At 41.8% G+C, this 19698-nt stretch overlaps 1 long non-coding RNA gene across 1 annotated transcript in view; it reads right to left on the bottom strand.

The window, feature by feature from the left end:
- Positions 1-14616: 14616 nt before the first annotated feature.
- LOC124517977 (uncharacterized) overlaps positions 14617-19698 on the bottom strand; it is a 155999-nt gene continuing 150917 nt past the window's right edge. Inside the window, exons 4-5 of the long non-coding RNA XR_006963605.1 lie at positions 16644-16737; positions 14617-14719 (exon numbers count right to left, since the gene is read on the bottom strand). This is a non-coding gene — a long non-coding RNA (uncharacterized LOC124517977). The remainder of the gene's footprint in view (positions 14720-16643; positions 16738-19698) is intronic.

The raw sequence follows: 19698 nt of genomic DNA, 5'->3' as shown, positions 1-19698 counted from the left end.
AGGGTTGGTTTCTCCTGAGGCCTCTCTTTGGCTTGTATGTGGTTGTCTTCCCTCTGTGCATGTCTGTGTCCAAATTTCCACTTCTGATAAGGACACCAGTTGTATTGGATTAGGGTCTACCTTAATGACCTCATTTTAACTTCATTACCTTCTTAAAGACACTATCTGCAAAAATTGCCACACTCTGAAGTAGTAGGCATTCGGACTTCAACATAGGAATTGGAGGCAGGGCAGACACAATCCATCCCCTAACACGAAGGGTATGATAATGACATATGCAATTGCTGTCTGCCCATCTCCTAGTCCCTTAGAAATGGGGATGGTTCCATCTTTCTAGTACAAGAAGACACAGTGGGGGGAAGAGAGAGAAAAGGTGTACACAGCTGTGTTGGCAGAGGGAGGCTATGGAGTGTAATACATGAATGGTAAAAGCATGAGGTTGCTGTGAACTAGGCTTTTGAATCTCCTTTGTATTTTTGAGAAATGAGAAAATTACCATTTTGCTTCCCTTGTGGGTGCCATATTAAAAAATCAGCAAGGGAAATAGAGGAGATATAATGAAAATCACTGAGTCTCCTAAGGAGCCCATTAAAAACAATATATGCTGCGTTTTGTGTATGATCAACCCTGCCCGTGAAGGACTGGTTTTCCAGTGAGTCCTTCATCTTGCATTTAGCACCCAGGTTGTAGGGAACACATATCTTTAAGTACTAGAATCCCACTCAGCACAGAGAGGAGCTCATGTTATGGAAATTACATGGAAAACCGACTCTGATGACAGAACATGAACATCCGTCCTCCCATCTCACGCTCTTTGTGTGTGTGTGTGCACCACGCAGAGGACGGTGGCGTTGGCTCAAGAAGTTTATCTTGTTCGCCTTCCTGTGCATGTCACCAGCTCCTGCTTTTATGTGTTCTTTGCTGAGTATGAAGAGATTAATTAGATTAAGTCAAAATATACGGATGATTCGAATCCACTGTAAAGGGGTTGAGCTATTTGGACATTATATCTGCTGCTGGACTTTATTTCTTTGACCTCCACTCCTCTTAAAGTTCCAAACCTGATGGGTTCAGGCTTTACAAGGACAGTGAAAAACTTCATCTTTTTAACATACTTGCTGGATAAAGAAAGGGGTGCAGATACCGCCAGTGAGATGGTAATTGTGCATAAGTCTAGACATACCCAAGAGAATACATTACGCAGTAGAATGCTATTTGTATTGTCCAGCTATGGGGGAAACACAAGTTAACCTACAGGATAAATCACAAACTGACCTCATCATGCTCTACCTCTTCAACCATTACCTACAATATACTTTCTGCTCCGGAAACACCAAATCACTTTTCATTACACACATGCACGCACCTTTTTATTTCTCTTCTCCACTTAGTTAATGACAGTCTTGCCTCCCTGTATAGCTACAAAAATTGACCCAGCACACCCAACTGATACGAATATTATTGCCAAGGTGCACCTCCTCCAGGAATCTTCCTTCGGGTTAGATTGGAAAGCTTCCTCCTATCATGGAACTTAGCACATTGTATTACAAATAGCTGTTTGTGGGTTGACCTGCTCTGATGTTTGTTACTTGAGCCCAAGGGCTACATCTTATTCATTCATTTTTGCATCCCTAACACAGAACCTGGTGCCTGACAAATGTTGGAATCTGGCTAATTGCCCAAACTTCCTCCCTCTGGGATTTTAACCAGTTGGTACCAGACACTAAGGCCACATGACAATCTAAGTAGACTATCATCTTTATCCCTGGCTGGGCAAGGACCATTAACCTCACAACACAAGGTTTCTGGCTAACTGTGTTGGCAGGCATGGCTTACCTAGGCTTGGAGCCAAACCTGGCCTTCCTCCTGTCTCTGCATCCAGCCCTGAAAAAGCGAGGATTAAGGAGGTGCTGAGAAGAAAGAGGTTTTGTCACCGCCATCATCAGTAGAAAGAGCAGATGTTGATAAATGATAAAGCTGGCTAATGTTTGACTTCTTCTAGAAAAACCACGAATTTGGGTTTTTTTTTTAACGTTTATCTATTTTTTTTTTTTGAGACAGAGACAGACAGAGCATGAACGGGGGAGGGACAGAGAGAGAGGGAGACACAGAATCGGAAGCAGGTTCCAGGCTCTGAGCCATCAGCCCAGAGCCCGATGCGGGGCTCGAACTCACGGACCGTGAAATCGTGACCTGAGCTGAAGTCGGGCGCTTAACCAACTGAGCCACCCAGGTGCCCCTGGGGTTTTTTTTTTCAATGACAAAACTCATAATGATAACAAAATGTCCTGCAAAGGAACAGGCTTCAGCAAAAATAAAGTGTACTCATTTCATGAGACTCATGGACAAGATTGCATGGGAAGTCAGAAGCTTTGGTGGTTCATATTATCTACTCGGTGTTTTTCTAGAAAATATGAACCAAGTCTGTGGCTGGTGGAGGTCACTCTGGCAGCTGTTCCACTCTACCCCATCTAACAGCAAAGCTAAAAAAAAAAAAAACCAAAACCCAAAAACCATAAAGGAATGAATTGCTAGAGTGGGGATGTCACCATCTGCCTAAGGGCTTATAGATGGCTTTGGACCCTGGTATAAAGAGCAGGCCAAAGCAATGCCATTTAGTGGGTCCATTAGACAAATTCAATGATATCTGTTAAATATGTTTTAAGTAAATCTCCTTCCAGAGTCTATAAGGAGCATTTCTGAGAAAAAGAAATACGAAGGACTCTTACCTATAAAAGGTGTTCGCTTCCTCACCAAAGACGAACAACCACTTTAAATGACAATCTGATGCCATTTCTACCTTACCAGAATTGGCAAGAATTATAATGTTTGATCATATTCTATGTGAAGGAGAAAAGCTCTTTCATATATTATTGATGGAAGAATTAATTGGTATAATCTCTATGACAAGAAATATGTCAATATTGATCAAATTTACAAAAGCGCATAACCTTGGATCCGGTAAATTTGCTTCGAGAAAATTATTCTATAGATATACCTGCAAATGCGAAAGTAATATCCATGGTTGTTCATTGTAGCATTGTTAATAAAGACAAAATAATAGAAGGAATCTACATTTACATTAAAGAGAGCATACATAAATGACTGATGGCATATCCATACAGTGGACTATTATGGAGTAGTAGAAAAGAATTAAGCTTAATTTTATGTACTAATGTGGAAGTTTTTCAGTGTATATAATAATGATTGGGGGGAAGGAAATTGTAGAAGAAAATCTATAGTAATATACCACTTATATAAAAATGTATGTGCGTATTTATGTAAATGCAGAGGAAAAGTTCTGATTACCAGGGGTGAGGCAGTATTTCTTCAAGGCAACTTATTCATATGAATGTGATTATTACATGGGTGCTCCCTCTGAGTATTGATGTTAGAAAATTGCCCTTGGCAAATATTCCTATAATTGCAGACATTTTTAGAGCTGGAAGAGTCCTTAGAAAGTGTCAAGCGCTTACTCTACAGATGAGTCAACTGAGGCCTGGTTGTTAACCACCAAACCTTAAATAAGAACCCAGGTCTTTCCCAACATGAAAAGGGCACATATCAGAAAGGCTCCAGTCTTCACGTAAAACTTGCCTTTATTATGATTGCTACAGTGTTCTTAAGAGTGCTCCCACCTGCTCTGACCTCACCTCAGCCCCAGGGAAACATTTCCCTTTGCTAAACAGAAGTGAGGCAAGGAAGTTTGTTTCACAAAGGTGAAGGCTGCTTGGGAAATCAAGTATGGTCTTTCTAATAGTGGAGGGTGATGTACCGTCAGTTTAATTCCTATTCATTTGTGGTGCTTATTAGAGTGTCTGAAAATATAAGCTGAGTAATTGGAGCATTAGAATTGATTAATTGAAGTAGGCTTTTGGTGTAAATACACCTGGAGAGATTTTTTCAAGGTGGGATTCTCTGCTAAACAGTCGGAGGAATTCAGATCTCTGAACATTGGAATAAGGATAGTATGGTGGTTTTAAAATATGGCTGAGAAAATTTTGACACCCTGCCATCATGAGGTAGGGTCTGTGAGCCCTCTCCTTGAATCTGAATGGGCTCATAACTGTCTCAACTTATAAATTATGGCAGAAGGGACACTATGTGACTTCCAAAGCTATGTCATCAAGAGCCATGAAGCTTCCACTCACTCTTGGAGCCATAAGCCACCATGAAAGACGTCTGACCACCCTGAGGCTGCCATGTTTAAAGGAAGCCCAAGCCATTGGGAGAGACTACATGTAGGCATTGTAGTAAACAGTCCCAGCTAAGCCTGAATGGTACCTACGAGGAAAGAAGCCTCCAGGTCTCACCCACTGGAATCATTGCTAGCTTTTCAAACCTTGCTTGTACCCTTTACTTTAGGAACAGTAACTCATTGTACCAATGGACCTGTCTATTTCTATCTCCAGACTAGGAGATCCTCAGCTACAGAGACCTCTCTCTTCATCTTTAGAGACCATTACCCAGTACTGGGCCTGGAGCCCATGAACAGCTCAAGACATGTTTGTTGGATGGATGACTACCTCCACACAGCAATGACTCTCTGCTTTGGGGCCTGGAAGACAAGGCATACTAATCATTAGAGCTGAAAATAATGGTAGAGATTATCTAACTCATCCCTTTAGCTTTACCAGGCCACGAGAAGTGGCAAACCCAAAGAGACATAGCTAGTTAATGAACTAGACCCACAGCCTCCAACACATCACCACCAAGGTGCAGTGAACCCAAGTAGGAGGCAGGGAAGCAGGGTGGTTATAGACTCTAGAGACCGATAGCCCTGGGCAGAGCTCCCAGCTGGCCATCCTCATTGCTGTGTAGTAGTGGCATTTTCCAGAAGGGAAGACAGGGATCTGACATTTCATATACCATCAGCCCCACTCTACATGAAGAATAAACAGGTTCTTTGGGGTTTCCAAGGTCTGAGCCCTTCCTTTTAGGATCTAAATCCTTGTTGCAGGGGGAAAGCAGTATAATGAGCTTTTTTGCATTGAATAGCCTTAAACAATGTCTAGAGATACAGAGGAAGAACTACAGAGAAAAGAAAAGGAGAAAGGAAATCTCAATCTAGGGGATTGGCCCTAGGAAGGCCAATGTATAGGCAGTGGTTCTCATCTGGACAACTTTGCCCCCAAGGGACATTTGACCACGTGTCAAGATACTTTGTGTCGTCAAAACTGGGGCTTGCTACTGGCCTCTACTAGGTAGAAGACAAAGATGTTGCCAGACATCCTACAATGCGCAGGATGGCCCCCACAACAAAGAACTTTCCAGTACAAAATGTCAGTAACACCAAGGTTGAGAAACCATCGGCTAGGGGAAGGACTGTGGGGAAGGGCACCTGTGAGTTTCCAGGAGCAGTGGCCCCAGCTCAAGAACCCACCCCAATGGGAAGGCCCAGAGATGGCTCAGCGGAAACCTGCCCAACCTTGTGGTGGGTCTTCACTCTGCCTGTGCTTCAAGACCTTCCCTGCTCATTCACTGGTTCCCAAATGAAGAATGTCCCCAAGCCATGCCTCCAGGGCACAAGCAAGCTGTGGGATACAGGAATAGGGACAGGAAGTAGGATGGGCTAGGGATGCACAGGTGCACTCCAAACTGGGAACGTGGACCTCTGTATTACAACAGAAAGCACAGGTAGTAGAGCAGTGTTCTCTGGGCCGGGTTTGTGGCAAGAGAGGTGGTAGAAAATATCAGTAACGGGACTAAGCCAGTGTTTCAAAAAGCATTAAAGCAAAAGCAACTCCGACCACCCGCTAATGATCGTGATTATTTGGCTGCCTGCGAGACGGTTTAAGAAATGATTTGTGAATTTAAATTTTAATTAAGGCAGAAGCCCTTGGGGGCCTCTGGAGTTCAAGCATGAAAAGGGAAAATCTACTACTGGAAGGAGTGGGCTCAAAGGGCCCTGAGGCCCACAAGAAGTGTGTGTCTTATACATCCGGTGGTTTAGCAGCCTGCAAGGGAGGCTAAGTTTGAGGTCACTAATCAACACTGGAATCAGGGGTCAGGGCTGGACAACTCAGTGGAACTATGCTCTTCAGTGTTCTACAAAGTTCTTTAGAGTAAATAATAAAAATAAGAAAACATCCAAGTTTTCCACCTCTTTCTTGGGTTCTAAACTTAAAAATGTGCTATAGCACCCACTTTACTAACATGGGACCCAGCAGCGGAATTCCTGGGATCTAGTCTCCTCTCCATCACTGATAGCCTAAGTGATCTTCAACTCTCCATTCATTATGTTGAGTCTTGGTTTCTCCGTATAGGACTAATATTGCCACCCTGGTTACCCCATAGTGCCATTTGGAACCTCCATCCTAAGGGAGATTAAAGCATTTGGAATAGACAACTCTCTGCTGGGTCCACCCAGCTCATCTGATTCTCCCTGAGATCTGTCAGAAGCATCCATTTACTTCTTAAGGTTGCTACAGCAAAGAAAATATGCCCAGCATGAGACAAAGATACAGCCCTGGCCAAAAGAAGGCAGACACACTCTCAGACTTGACCTTGTTGGATCCTAGAGACACAGGTTCAGGTTCTAGGTCCACCTTAGCCAGTATTTTTTTTTTTCACCCTGGTAAAAGACACATAACATTAAATTTACCTTTTTAACCATTTTTAAGCGTACAGTTCAGTAGTGCCCTATGTATTCATGTTGTTGCACAACAGATCTCTCAAACCTTTTCATCTTGCAAAATTGAAAGGCTATACCCACTCACACGAATTCCTCTTCTCCCCAGGTCTTGGCAACCACCTTTCTATTTCCTGTTTCTATGATTCTGACTACTTTAGATACTTCATATGAGTGGAATGATGCTGTGTTTGCCCTTTTGTGGATGGCTTATTTCACTTGGCATAATGTTCTCCAGCTTCATCCATGTTATAGCATGTGATTTTTATGGAAGAACAATATTCCATTCTACACACACACACACACACACACCACATTTTCTTTAAATTTTTTTAAACATTTAATTTTTGAGAGAGAGAGAGACAGAACATGAATAGGGGAGGGGCAGAGAGAGATGGAGACAGAATCTGAAGAAGTCTCCAGGCTATGAGCTGTCAGTACAGAGCCCGACATGGGCTCGAATCCACAAACCATGAGATCATCACCTGAGCTGAAGACGGAGGCTTAACCAACTGAGCCACCCAGGTGCCCCTACCACATTTTCTTTATTTGTCTTGGTTCCACTTCTTTACTATTGTCACTATTAGTGCAATGAACATGGATGTGCAAATAACTCTTCAAGATGATGCACTTTTTTTTTGCATCTTGGTGCTTTTTTATGAGTTTGTTTTTTTTTTCATGCTATATTATTCTTTATTAAGGTAAAATTAACAAATAAAAATTGTATATGTTTCTGGGGATGCAAGCTGGTGCAGCCACTCTGGAAAACAGTATTGAGGCTCCTCAAAAAACTAACAATAGAACTACCCTACGACCCAGCAATTGCACTACTAGGCATTTATCCAAGGGATACAGGCGTGCTGTTTCTAAGGGACACGTGCACCCGCATGTTTATAGCAGCACTATCAACAATAGCCAAAGTATGGAAAGAGCCCAAATGTCCCTCGATGGATGAATGAATAAAGAAAATGTGGTATATATATACAATGGAGTATTACTCGGCAATCAAAAAGAATGAAATCTTGCCATTTGCAACTAGGGGATGGAACTATAGGGTATTATGCTAAGTGAAATTAGTCAGAGAAAGACAAAAAACATATGACTTCACTCATAGGGGACTTTAAGAGACAAAACAGATGAACATAAGGGAAGGGAAGCAAAAATAATATAAAAACAGGGAGGGGGACAAAACAGAAGAGACTCAAATATGGAGAACAAACTGAGGGTTACTGGAGGGGTTGTGGGAGGGGAGATGGGCTAAATGGGTAAGGGGCACTAAGGAATCTATTCCTGAAATTATTGTTGCACTATAGCAACATATAAATTATATGCTAACTATTTTGGATATAAAAATTTTTTAATTAAATTAAATTAAAAAAATAATTTAAAAAAATTGTTTAGGGCATACAATGTGATCATGTAATATACATATACATTGTAAAATTACAATCACAATCAAATTAATTAACACATCCATCACCTCACACAGTTAGCTTTTGTGTGTTTGGTGAGAACATTTAAGACCTACTCTCTTAACAAATTAAAAGTATACAATATTAATAATTATAATCACCATGCTGTAAATCATATCTCCAAAACGTATTCATCTTCTGACTGAAAGTCTGTACCCTTTGAGCAATATCTCCCTAACCCTCAATCCCTGGAAACCACCATTCTACTCTCTGGTGCTATGAGTTTGACTCTTTTAGGTTCCAAGAAAATGTGGTAAATGTATATACTGGAAGAAAAAAGAAGAAAATCTTGCCATTTGCAACAACGGAGATGAACCTCCTGGATATTATGCTAAGTAAAAATAAGCCAAACACAGAAAAACAAATACTGTATGATCTCACTTACATGCAGAATCTAAAAAAGTCAAGATTCTGCTTTGAATTCTTTTGGGTATATACTCAGAAATGGAATTGCTTGATCATGTGGTGATTCTATTTTTAATTTTCTGAGGATATTCCATACTGTTTTCGATAATGGCTGCACTATTTTACATTCCCATCAACAGTGCTCAAGGGTTCCAATTTTTCTATATCCTCAACACTTGTTATTCTCTTTTCTTTTGATAGTGACAATCCTAATGTATGTGAGGTCACTACAGACAGTTTTGAGACATTCAGTACCCCTCCCTGGGTCTGGATGAGGGAAAACATTTGAATTGGTTTAGAAGATCTTTCAGATTGTTCTAAAACATCTCAGTTAGCCAGTCTTGGTGTAGGGACCAAATGAGATCATGGACATGAAAAAATAATCTTTATCAATTGAGAAGGGCCACGGAGCTGTTCAACAACATATTGTGTAAAGTAGAAGGGAGTACACTTTGTGGTCAGATTCATCAATCAGATCTGCTGACCACATACTGTGTGTGGCATTTTTAGTTTCTTCACCTGTAAGATACAGCTGATAATTCCTGCCCCTCCCCCCCACCCTGCACCAGAGGGTTGATGAGAAGACCAGAATAAATCATAGGAGATAACACACTTGAAGCAATCTCAAGAGTGTTATTCCTTGCTAAGAGTGAGAGCTGATACTATTTGTTCCATTAATAAGTGAGGTACATTGAAGCATATACTTCAAATGGGCTAAGTGGATAGCCCATGAATTATATCTACCTAAACTGTTTAAAAAAACAAAACAAAACCAAGTGAACTATAAAGAAAGTCTTCAATAAAGGTCCAGCTACTTATGGTCTAAAGGAGACACAGAATCACAGAAAGGACACAGGCTTTGAGATCAGAGAAAACCTGAGCACATTTGAATCTCAACTCAGTTCCCTGGTAACTGTGAGATTTTAACTCTCTAGGAGATTTGTTTGGTTTACTCAAATGGAACACAGAATTTTTTTTAATTGCTTTTCAGGATCATTATATAACACATAATGAATCTGCCTGCCATGTAATCGGTGTTCAGAAATAACTGTTATTCCTGTGTTATCTTTTCCTAAGAAACATGGCCTTCCTGAAGGTGATGGTGTAGCCCAAGGGCAGCCTGACGTAGGAGGAAGAGAAAGAGGTGGGAGAAAAGGGGGTTGGGCGGGGAGACCAGGTTTTGTATTCACAAATACTCTTTTCCCAGAAACAAGCCATTTATCAAAGTACGGGGAGTCTCGTTTACTGTCAAAACACAAGGGCTAATTACATTTGAAGAACAATGGACTACAAGAGCAAAAAAGACAGGGCCTGTTCAATTAATGGGGAGAGAAGGGGGGGGGGTCTCTAGCATACAATATTTTGGACATCAGATGGGAATGGTTTAATTAGCCACTGCTACAGACTTTGGATCGTCTGTTGTTCTAGAAGCCATTAGTCATCTGTAGCTTTTAAGCATATCATTTAGACTCCCCATTCAACAAATACTTTTTGAGCACCCGCTATGTGTCAAGCACTGTGCTCAACACTGGAGAGACACCACGGTCTGGCAGAAGACAGACAGCTTGGCCCAGTAATAGGAGTCTCCAACTTATTAGAGGTCTCCAACGGAGTTCTAGTCTTATCCAATGCCATACTTCTCTCCTATCTTCCATACCTCAGTAAAGCCTCTCCATCTGTCTGATTGCTCATGACAAACACTAGGGAGTCATCTGTGAGTCGTCTCCTTCTATTGGACCCATTCTATTGGTTCTGTCACCAGAATAGCTCTTGATGCTCTCCACGCCTTTGTAGGCACACGGTCACTATCCTGGGGCAAGGCACCAGCTCCGTAAGAGCAACTCTTAAGAAAAAAAAAGAGTGTGTGTGTGTGTTTATTTTTTGTCTATGCCTGCTTCCCATTGCAACCCAGGTAATGTTTTAAAATGGTGAATCAGAGGGCACCTGAGTGGCTCAGTCAGTTAAGCCTCCGACTTTGGCTCAGGTCAGTATCTTTCAGTCCATGAGTTCGAGCCCCACATCGGGTTCTGTGCTGACAGCTCAGAGCCTGGAGCCTGCTTCAGATACTGTGTCTCCCTCTCTTTCTGTCCTCCCCCACTCACACTCTGTCTGTCTCTCTCTCTCAAAAATAAACATTAAAAAAAACATTTATAGCCAAAGTATGGAAAGAGCCTAAATGTCCATTGATGGATGAATATGGATAAAGAAGATGTGGTGTGTATGTGTGTGTGTATATATATATATATGTATATATATATATATATATATATATATATATGTATACGTATATGTACATGGCAGGCAAATTCATTATGTGTTATATAATGATCCTGAAAAGGAATTAAAAAAAAATTCTGTGTTCCATTTGAGTAACCCAAACAAATCTAGAGAGCTAAAATCTCACAGTTACCAGGGGACTGAGTTGAGATTCAAATGTGCTACATATATATGTATATGTATGTATATATATACGTATATATATGTACGTATATATATATATGTATACGTATATATACATACGTATATATGTACATATATATGTGCATGTATATATATGTGTATATATATGTACATGTATATATATATACGTATATATGCATACGTATATATATACATACACACACACACACACACACACACACACACACACACACACACACAATGGAGTATTACTCGGCAATCAAAAAGAATGAAATCTTGCCATTTGCAACTACGGGGATGGAACTAGAGGGTATTATGCTAAGTGAAATTACTCAGAAAAAGACAAATATCGTATGACTTCACTCATATGAGGAATTTAAGAGACAAAACAGATGAACATAAGGGAAGGGAAGCAAAAACAATATAAAAACAAGGAGCAGGACAAAACATAAAAGACTCTTAAATATGGAGAACAAACAGAAGGTTGCTGGAGGGATTGTGGGAGGGGGGATGGGCTAAATGGGTAAGGGGCAAAGGAATCTACTCCTGAAATCATTATTGCACTATATGCTAACTAACTTGGATGTAATTAAATAATTGATTAATTTAAAAAACACTTTAAAGTGGTGAATCACATCATGCAATTCCTCTGTGTAAAACCCTTCCAAGTCTTCCTGTTGCTTTTAGACTGGAACCCAGAATCCCTGTTAGGGCTGACAAGCTCCCACGTGGTCTGTCCCACCCAATCTCCTGATTGCTGTCAACACTCAAGGCCCATCAAGCCCTCTCTTGCCTCTGGCCTTTTGTCCTTGCTACTGCCTTCTGCACCTGCTCTTCCTCCATCCATTTCCTAGCCTTGTTCTTTCTCACCTTTCAGGCCTCTGTTGAAATATTACTTCCTCAAAAAGGTTTTTCCTGGCTTCACTGAGTGGCTTCCCCTGGTTCTTTTTAGCTCATCACCATATTTATTTGCTGCTCAGCACTCTCTCCATTGACAACCATCTGGCGCATTTACTGGTTCGTTGGACATCGTATTCCCACTAGTCAGTGGGTATCCTGACAGCAGGGACTTTGTCTACTCATGCGCAATTGTACTCCCAGTGCCTGGCACAGTGCCTGGCACATAGTACACCCTTCACAACTATATATTTGGGTTTTTGAGAGAGAGAGAGAGAGAGAGAGCGAGAGCGAGCAGTGGAAGGGCAGCGAGATAGAGATATGGAGAGAGAGAATCTCAAATAGGTTCCATGTCCAGTGCGGAGCCTGACACAGGACTCAATCTCATGACTGTGAGGTCATGACCTGAGCCAAAATCACGAGTGGGAGGCTCACATGACTAAGCCACCCAGGCACCCCAAACTCTTAACAACTATTAATTGGCTCAATGAATGAAGGTGGCCATGTGCGAGGCAGTATAAGAGCTTAGGGGAGGACACAAATAATTCTCCAGGGAGGATGGAGCTTTCAACGGAGATGCGCTGTGAACTAGGTTCAAAATATTGACAGGAGTTTTCTAGATCAACAAAGGCAGAAAAGCATGAGCAGCCTGAAGGGTAGAGGACTGAAAAATTGGGAGGTAAAATGCATCACATCCACAAAGAACTACTGAACAGGAGCAAATGCACAGTCACTTCCAGAGAGTGAAATTTCCAGCTAATTCCAAGCACAATCACCACCTCATTCATAGGGTGATGGAGGCAAAATGGTTGGAATAACCCCAAATCACAATCAAAACAAAACGAGAGTCAACTCTCCAATATCTGAGAGTAGGTGATCCTTATTTAAAACATGACAGAGTCCTGGGACTGCCCAATGGGGCTTACGTAGTGGCAAGTGATGAGCCTTGTTTACTGGTCCCATGGTGTTGGGAAGCAAGGAGTCCATTATGTTGCTAAGCCTTATGGAAGGATAAGCCTTATGGAAGGATGTTCTGTAAACAGAGCATCTGTGATCCAGGCTGGGTTCTGCCCCCCTGCCCCCTGGGAACCAGCCGTTAGTCCTTACTTAGCTCTTGCCTACATAGCAAGTCCCAGTGGAGTCATGAGCAGGTCTTGAGTCCTGCCTCCTTGTTAATCTGGTTAATCTGCAAACTGGCTGGTCAATCTTAGATAAATAAATGTTGGACACAAGGCTGGGGAGTGGCAAGAACTCAATGGTGCAGAGGCTGCACCATTCTGGCACATTTGGTACGCCAGAAGAAGTATATAGCATTCTATCCTTATATCTGTGGGAGGACGTTAGGCAAGGGGGTGACCTAGATATGATACGAATAGGGTTCCTCTGGCCACAGTGCAGAACTCGGATTGGAAAAACAAACAAAGAAATACAAAAGCAGGTGACCTGAGAAATGAAGCATGGGAAGAAAGACTAGACTTTTGAGGCATATTTAGGAAGTAGAAATAAGAATTTGGGTGATCATTAGAGGAGATGAGTAGACACGAAGAAGGAATCTGGGGGTAACACTCAGTAAGTTTATGTCACAGGGAAAATCTAGAGATTAATCAAAATAGGTAGCATCATCAAAAGAATATGTGGATTCAGCAAACTTTCAGTAGACTTTCTCGTTTTCACATTTTTTAAAATGTTTAATTTTGAGACAGAGTGTGAGCAGGGGAGGGGCAGAGAGAGAGGGAGCAAGAGAATCTGACATAGGTTCTGTGCTGTCAGTGCAGAGCCTGGTGCGGGGTTTGGTCCCACAAACCATGAGATCATGACCCCAGCTGAGATCAAGAGTCAGACACTTAACCAACTGAGACACCCAAATGCCCCTCAGTTTTCACATTTCTTCTTGGACTTTCATCACTGCAAGGACTTCCTACACTACAAGGATTTCTGGTGGTGGATTGCATTATTTATCCACAATGATCTGCTGGTATTTTATCATTATTTTTTTAATATTTGTTTTTGAGAGAGAGAAAGAGTGGAAGTGGGGGAACGGCAGAGGGAGGGAGAGAGAGAATTCAAAGCAGCCTCTGCACCATCAGTGCAAAGCCTGACGTGGGGCTTGAACCCACGAACTGTGAGATCATGACCTGAGCCGAAGTTGGACGCGCAACTGACTGAGTCATTCAGGTGCCCTATCCACAATTATTTGTATCCTGCTCTCTCTTGCCATGCTTCCCACAAGGTAGAGTATCATCGCCACCCTGTTGTCCTTAGGCTTGGTGGCCTGTGTTTTGATCAATAGAATGTGAGCAGATGTGACACTCCAAAGGGAGTAGCTATCTCCAAAGGGAGGTATAAACATGCTCCTGTGGTTTGGTCTTGAGCTTTGCCCACCATGAGAATCACATGCCTCAGAAGGTGGCTGTTCCCTGAGAAGACATGTGGAATAAGGCCAGGTCAGGACAGCTCAGGAGAATCCTGGGTAACCTGCAGCTCTGATGTAATATAAGCTGCACACTCACACCTCTGGGATGTGGGGTTGTTTGTTGCTGCAGGAAAAGGTGACCATGAAATTTCCAAAGTCTCAGTGACCACTAGCAAGTGATTTACCGTTTCTGGCTCCTAATTCCCTCACTGGTGAAGTTGTGCTAGATAAATCCAAACTCTTTCCTAGTTCAAAATTGTTTCGTTTTGGTTTTTAAGACTGTGTCACTGCTCCCGATTATAGCACTGTTTGTGGGTTCAAGAATTTCCACTCCCTCCTTCCAATCATATAGGTTAATTAGGCAACATCAACTTACCAAACTCCAGACTGGCGGTTAATGATGCCAAACTAGCACAAGATCAGACCAAAAAGTCCTGGGATAGTTTAAGCTGCTGCAGCAAAACTTCTATTCTGAAGACCCTGAGTTAAAAAAAAAAAAAAAATCTATAGAGCACAAACCTGCCGCATTCAGCTGCTTCGGTTATTTATACGAGCATTTCCCGATTCAAATTGCATACTCAAATCAAATTTCCCTGGTTTATGCCTTCTTCAGCAATTACTTAAAGGCAGTTTACCTCTCTCTGGAGGAACATAGCAGAAAGGCCTATAGTCAAAATCTCGTTGACTCAGGGAGAGATAAACGAACTTCAGGCCTAGCACTGCACAAGTCACTTTGCCCACGGAAGTGAGTACTGATGGGCCTCCTGGCTGTTTTTCAGCCTCATTGATGGGAAGGCATTTTCTAAGGAGGAGAATGAGGTCCATGGAAATTGAAGGAAAGGGGTAAACATTGAGGGGGAAGGGGGAAGAAGGGACCACCTTCTCTTCATGGAATTCCTTGAGTGGGGGTAAGCTGGCTACAGCCTAAGGCTGTTCCACTCCAATGGGATTGACAGAAATCAAATGCGGAGAGGGAGACAGGGATCATTTCTGCACCAGAAAGGTTCTGGGTCCTTGAAAATACACCCCAAGCAAGATGAACCCCGTTGCAAAACTATGCAATGTGCAAAATTTATCTTCATTGGACTGTCAACTTGTCCTAAATTCACTTTTCATCATTTGGAACGATTCCCTCATCCTTCACCAAAGAGGCATCATTTGTTCATTTACTCCAGGGAGGGCTCTCATTGGGTGGGCCTGGACCACCTGCTAATCCTCAGACCAGTAACGATGGCCCAGACAATGCAGAGTTCTGTGTCATGTGCCCATTAACTCATTTCTCTAGTCACTAAGTCTGTCTTATATTTCCTTCTCCATTCAGTTGTTCAGCTAGCTGGATCTTACCTTGATTTGCCTGCCTGATATCTATTGCCTTTTCTTTCAGTAATAGCATTCTGGATTTATTTAGGGAAATAGTTCCCCATGGTTCCCACTACATACTGCAGAGGTGAAGATGCCCTCTTTTTCTATTTTCTCCATTTTAGAGTTACATACAGGACACAGATCTGACCCATCAGAAGATCACATTGTCTGGCTTACGGCAATTGGTTTGAAGATGGACATGTGGCCCAAGCACAACCAATGGGCGGGGAGGGGGGGGGGCAGGGGGGCGGGGGGGGAGGGGTATCTCCCTGGAACCTCTGTTGAAATTACCAAGAAAAAAGAAGGGCAATTCTAATAGCTTACTGAGACTAAGTGAATCTAGACAGGAAACATAAGCATAGATGAAATATTTCTAGTTAGAAAAAAATGTAGTGGAATCAATAGTCAGAGCTGTGATGTTAGTCTGGAATCTACCACTTACTAGGGTAGAAAACCTTGGCAATGAACATGTCTCCTCATCTGAAAAATGAGGTTGACGATGACTGGTCTTGGGCGTAATAGTCCATGAATATGCCATATCCGCTCCCCCACCCAAGTGGCTGGAAGTAAAGAACGTTGAGATAGATGGTGGAGTTGCAAGACCCAAGTTCCCCAGACCTCTGAGTCACTGTTCAAGAAGTAACGAAGAGCCACCAGAACCACATCTGACTGTGATGTGAAAGAGACACCCATCTTTGTTGTATTAAACCAGAAATGTGGGGTTTATTTTACTGCAGCACAGTGGAGCCTAGCCTGACTAACATAGTAATCATCGATGCAGTTATTCACACATAGCTGCAAAGCCTATGATATGAAACCATTTTGCCAAGATGTGACTTTGAATGGTGTCTTCTGAGGCACATAGAAGGTAACAGCGAAAGCAAATGCTGTTGCTGTTGCCCAACATCTATTTCCCAGACATTTCAGTGGCTTGTGGGAATGGGAATATTTGAAATTGGGACTGTTCCTAAAGTCCCAGTAACTATTGGGGTTATGAAATCCCAATGTGTCACCAGGGGAAGATAAGGGCCAAGATACCAACCATAGGAAGAGGCCAATCTGGACACACCATCCAAGTTAAATGGCATACTGAAGTAGGCAGGCAGAGGTAAGTCACATTAAAAATCTATAAGCACCTAGAAAGAAAAGATAAATGAAGTAACTTGGATGGTAATATCCACCGTAATAGAGAAAATATAGGCATAGTGATTGAAATCATGAGCTTTGGAATTAGTTTAATGCAACAAGTATTAAATGCAAAGATTTAATGCAGTGGGGTTTGAATTCCATTTCTGTTCCTTGACTACTTGAACAAGTCGCTTTATCTCTTAGCCCGAATTTTCTCATCTGAAATATGAGGATTAAGAGAGTCCCCACCTAATGGTTTGCAATAAGGATGAAATTTAACGATCCATGTAAAGTGCTTAGTACACAGTAAGAACTCCATAAATTATCATAATGATATTATTGGCATTGTACAGTAATGAGTGGACAAAGAATGATATCTAGAGGAGACGAAGGAATTAAAGGAGAAGGATGATGGTATGGTAGTTGGGGTGGGAACCAAGGGCAACAACCAATGAACAAAGAAAGGGGCAGAGAGGAAACGGTAGAGACCAGAAGATACACAAGAAAAGAGGCGAAGAGCTAGCATCGCAGAAGCAAGACTGAAATCCCCAGAGAGGAAGGGGGAATGAGAGAGAATGTACCAGAAAGAAAAAAGAAACAAAGAAAGTGAAAACAGGCTTTACGCCAGTAGTGTGCAAACCCCAGAAAAAGGAAGAGCGATCCAAGAGGAGGGAAAGAATAGAGACAGCGATAAGAGGGAGAAAGAAAACACAGGATGTCAAGGCAGGAGGGCTGAGAGTTCAAAGGAAGCCTTGAAGGATTAAATAAAACACAGAAATGTAAGAGAAGCACAGCTTAGACTAGAAACAGATGATAGAAATAGCTTTACAACACAGAATAGGAGGAAAAAAACCGAGAGTGACTACACAGGTATCTGAATTCCAAAAAAGTTTCAGGTTCCAGAAATTTTTTTCATTCACTTTGGCACAAATTCATTTGGCAGCCAAAGTGGACTTGAGCTGACATAGGGTTATTTATATCCTTTATTTATCCCACATCCCACTTAGCATGAACTTTCAAATATTTCACTGCAGTAATGAGCTGATCATGAAGTGTTATCGCAGACACTGCTGGCGTGTGTGTGTGTGTGTGTGTGTGTGTGTGTGTGCACGCGCACGTTTTATGGGGGGTGGGTGTATGGTATATACATCACATTATGAGTCTAATTTCCATAGCATTCCAAATTCCAAAACACACACGGCCTCAAGGGTTTCAGATCAGGGTTTGTGGGCTTATACTGGAAAGTACAAGACTGGATGTGAAAAGAGAAACTTGTATCTGATAACAAAGCTGATGAAAACTACCATTTCTTGAGTGTTTACAACATACCAAAGGCTGGATACGCACTATCTCATTTAATCTCCACAATATATCAGGTCCCATCTTATCTTTTATTTGTAGACATGGTAAGGGAGACTCAGAGAAGGGACTTGCCAAAAGTTTCAACACAACTGGAAAAAAGAAGAAATGGGGATTTGAACCCAGCTGTGTGACTTCAGAACTTGCCCATTTAACCTCCCCCCATTAACTGTAAGAATGGAATTAAGCGTTTCTTGAGCCCTCACCATAAAAGAGCCATTCCTAGATGTGATCTTGCATAATTTTTATCATAACTCAGTAAAGATCTATCATTATTCTCCATCAAAGGAGCTAAGTAACTTATCCAAAGTCTCACAGTTAACTGATCTGATACCAAATCTGTTATTCTCTCCATTCATTGTGACAATATAAAAACGAGCTTGTGACAGTCTTGTTCAAAGGAACAGACAGAATAAAGCTGGGCAATCGCTGTCTTTGGAATAAAGATTCTCCAGGATGAAGTCATGGTGCCCAGGCATGGTTGTGGAGCAGGGAGAACTTTGGTCCCCATAATCTCCATCTGCAACCCCCATCCCTTTAAAAAAATTTTTTTAATGTTTATTTATTTTCAAGAGACAGTAAGAGAAAGAGCGTGAGTGGAGGAGGGACAGACAGAGAGGGAGACACAGAATCCAAAGCAGGCTCCAGGCTCTGAACTGTCAGCACAGAACCCGACGTGGGGCTTGAACTCACCAACTATGAGATCATGACCTGAGCCAAAGTCAGACACTTAACCGACTGAGCCACCCAGACGCCCCTTGATATGGACAATTGGCATTTTCTTACTTTGTAGAAATGTAACTCTAGTTCAAATCTTCCCTCCAACTCAACTCTTAAGATCATCCTTTATAGAAATCCTGAAATTAGATAGCAGAAATACAAGTGCTAAAAAGCATGTCCTAACACTGGACAAACATTTCCCAGCAGGGTAAAATATATAATAAAAACAAATGAGGGGATAAAACAGATGATGGTAAGATAATGAAAATTCAACAGGAAATGAAGAGCGAATTCTGTGGAAATTCTATCAACTGTGATAATGAGAGAGAATCTGCAAATGCTCTTCATGGTTTTACAAAACTCTGTAAGTCTCAGATCAACAACAGGTGATACAAAACCCAAAGAACTGGGTCTTTTTGTGGCCTCCATGATGCCAGAGTTTGATCTTGAACAGTCACTCTAACCTTTCTGAATTTGATCAAACGCCCTGTGTCCTGCAGCAAAGCAATTCTTAGCTATACTGTATACTTGTGTGTGTGAGTGTGTTCTCATGTGTGTGCACACACAACACACAAGAGGAAACATTGTCAACTTTTATATTTTGTTAATGTTTCCAATCAGGCAATGTGTGGAACATTTTGAACATGATTTTGAGAGCATGTTTATCTGTCTGAACACTCCAAAACAGTACATTTGCTTCATGCTCTAAATATAGCAGCATCCACTTCCTTCTGGACATGTTTGCCAAGGCAAAATATTTTGTCTGTGAAGATATGCCAGTTCCAATGTTCTGAATGTTTCTTTTGGTTTCAACAGTTTGGCAACAGTGTCTTTAGAGAGCCTGATGGGGATATCAGTCAGGATAAGCTAGTTGAGGCTATGATAACAAA

Source organism: Lynx rufus, unplaced genomic scaffold (assembly GCF_022079265.1).
Source record: "Lynx rufus isolate CCGP_SWC_20201006 ecotype Redwood Valley unplaced genomic scaffold, mLynRuf1.p SCAF_23, whole genome shotgun sequence".
Lineage (NCBI taxonomy): Eukaryota > Metazoa > Chordata > Mammalia > Carnivora > Felidae > Lynx > Lynx rufus.
Note: the sequence above shows the minus strand (reverse complement) of the source record. Positions and strands in the feature narration are given on the sequence as shown.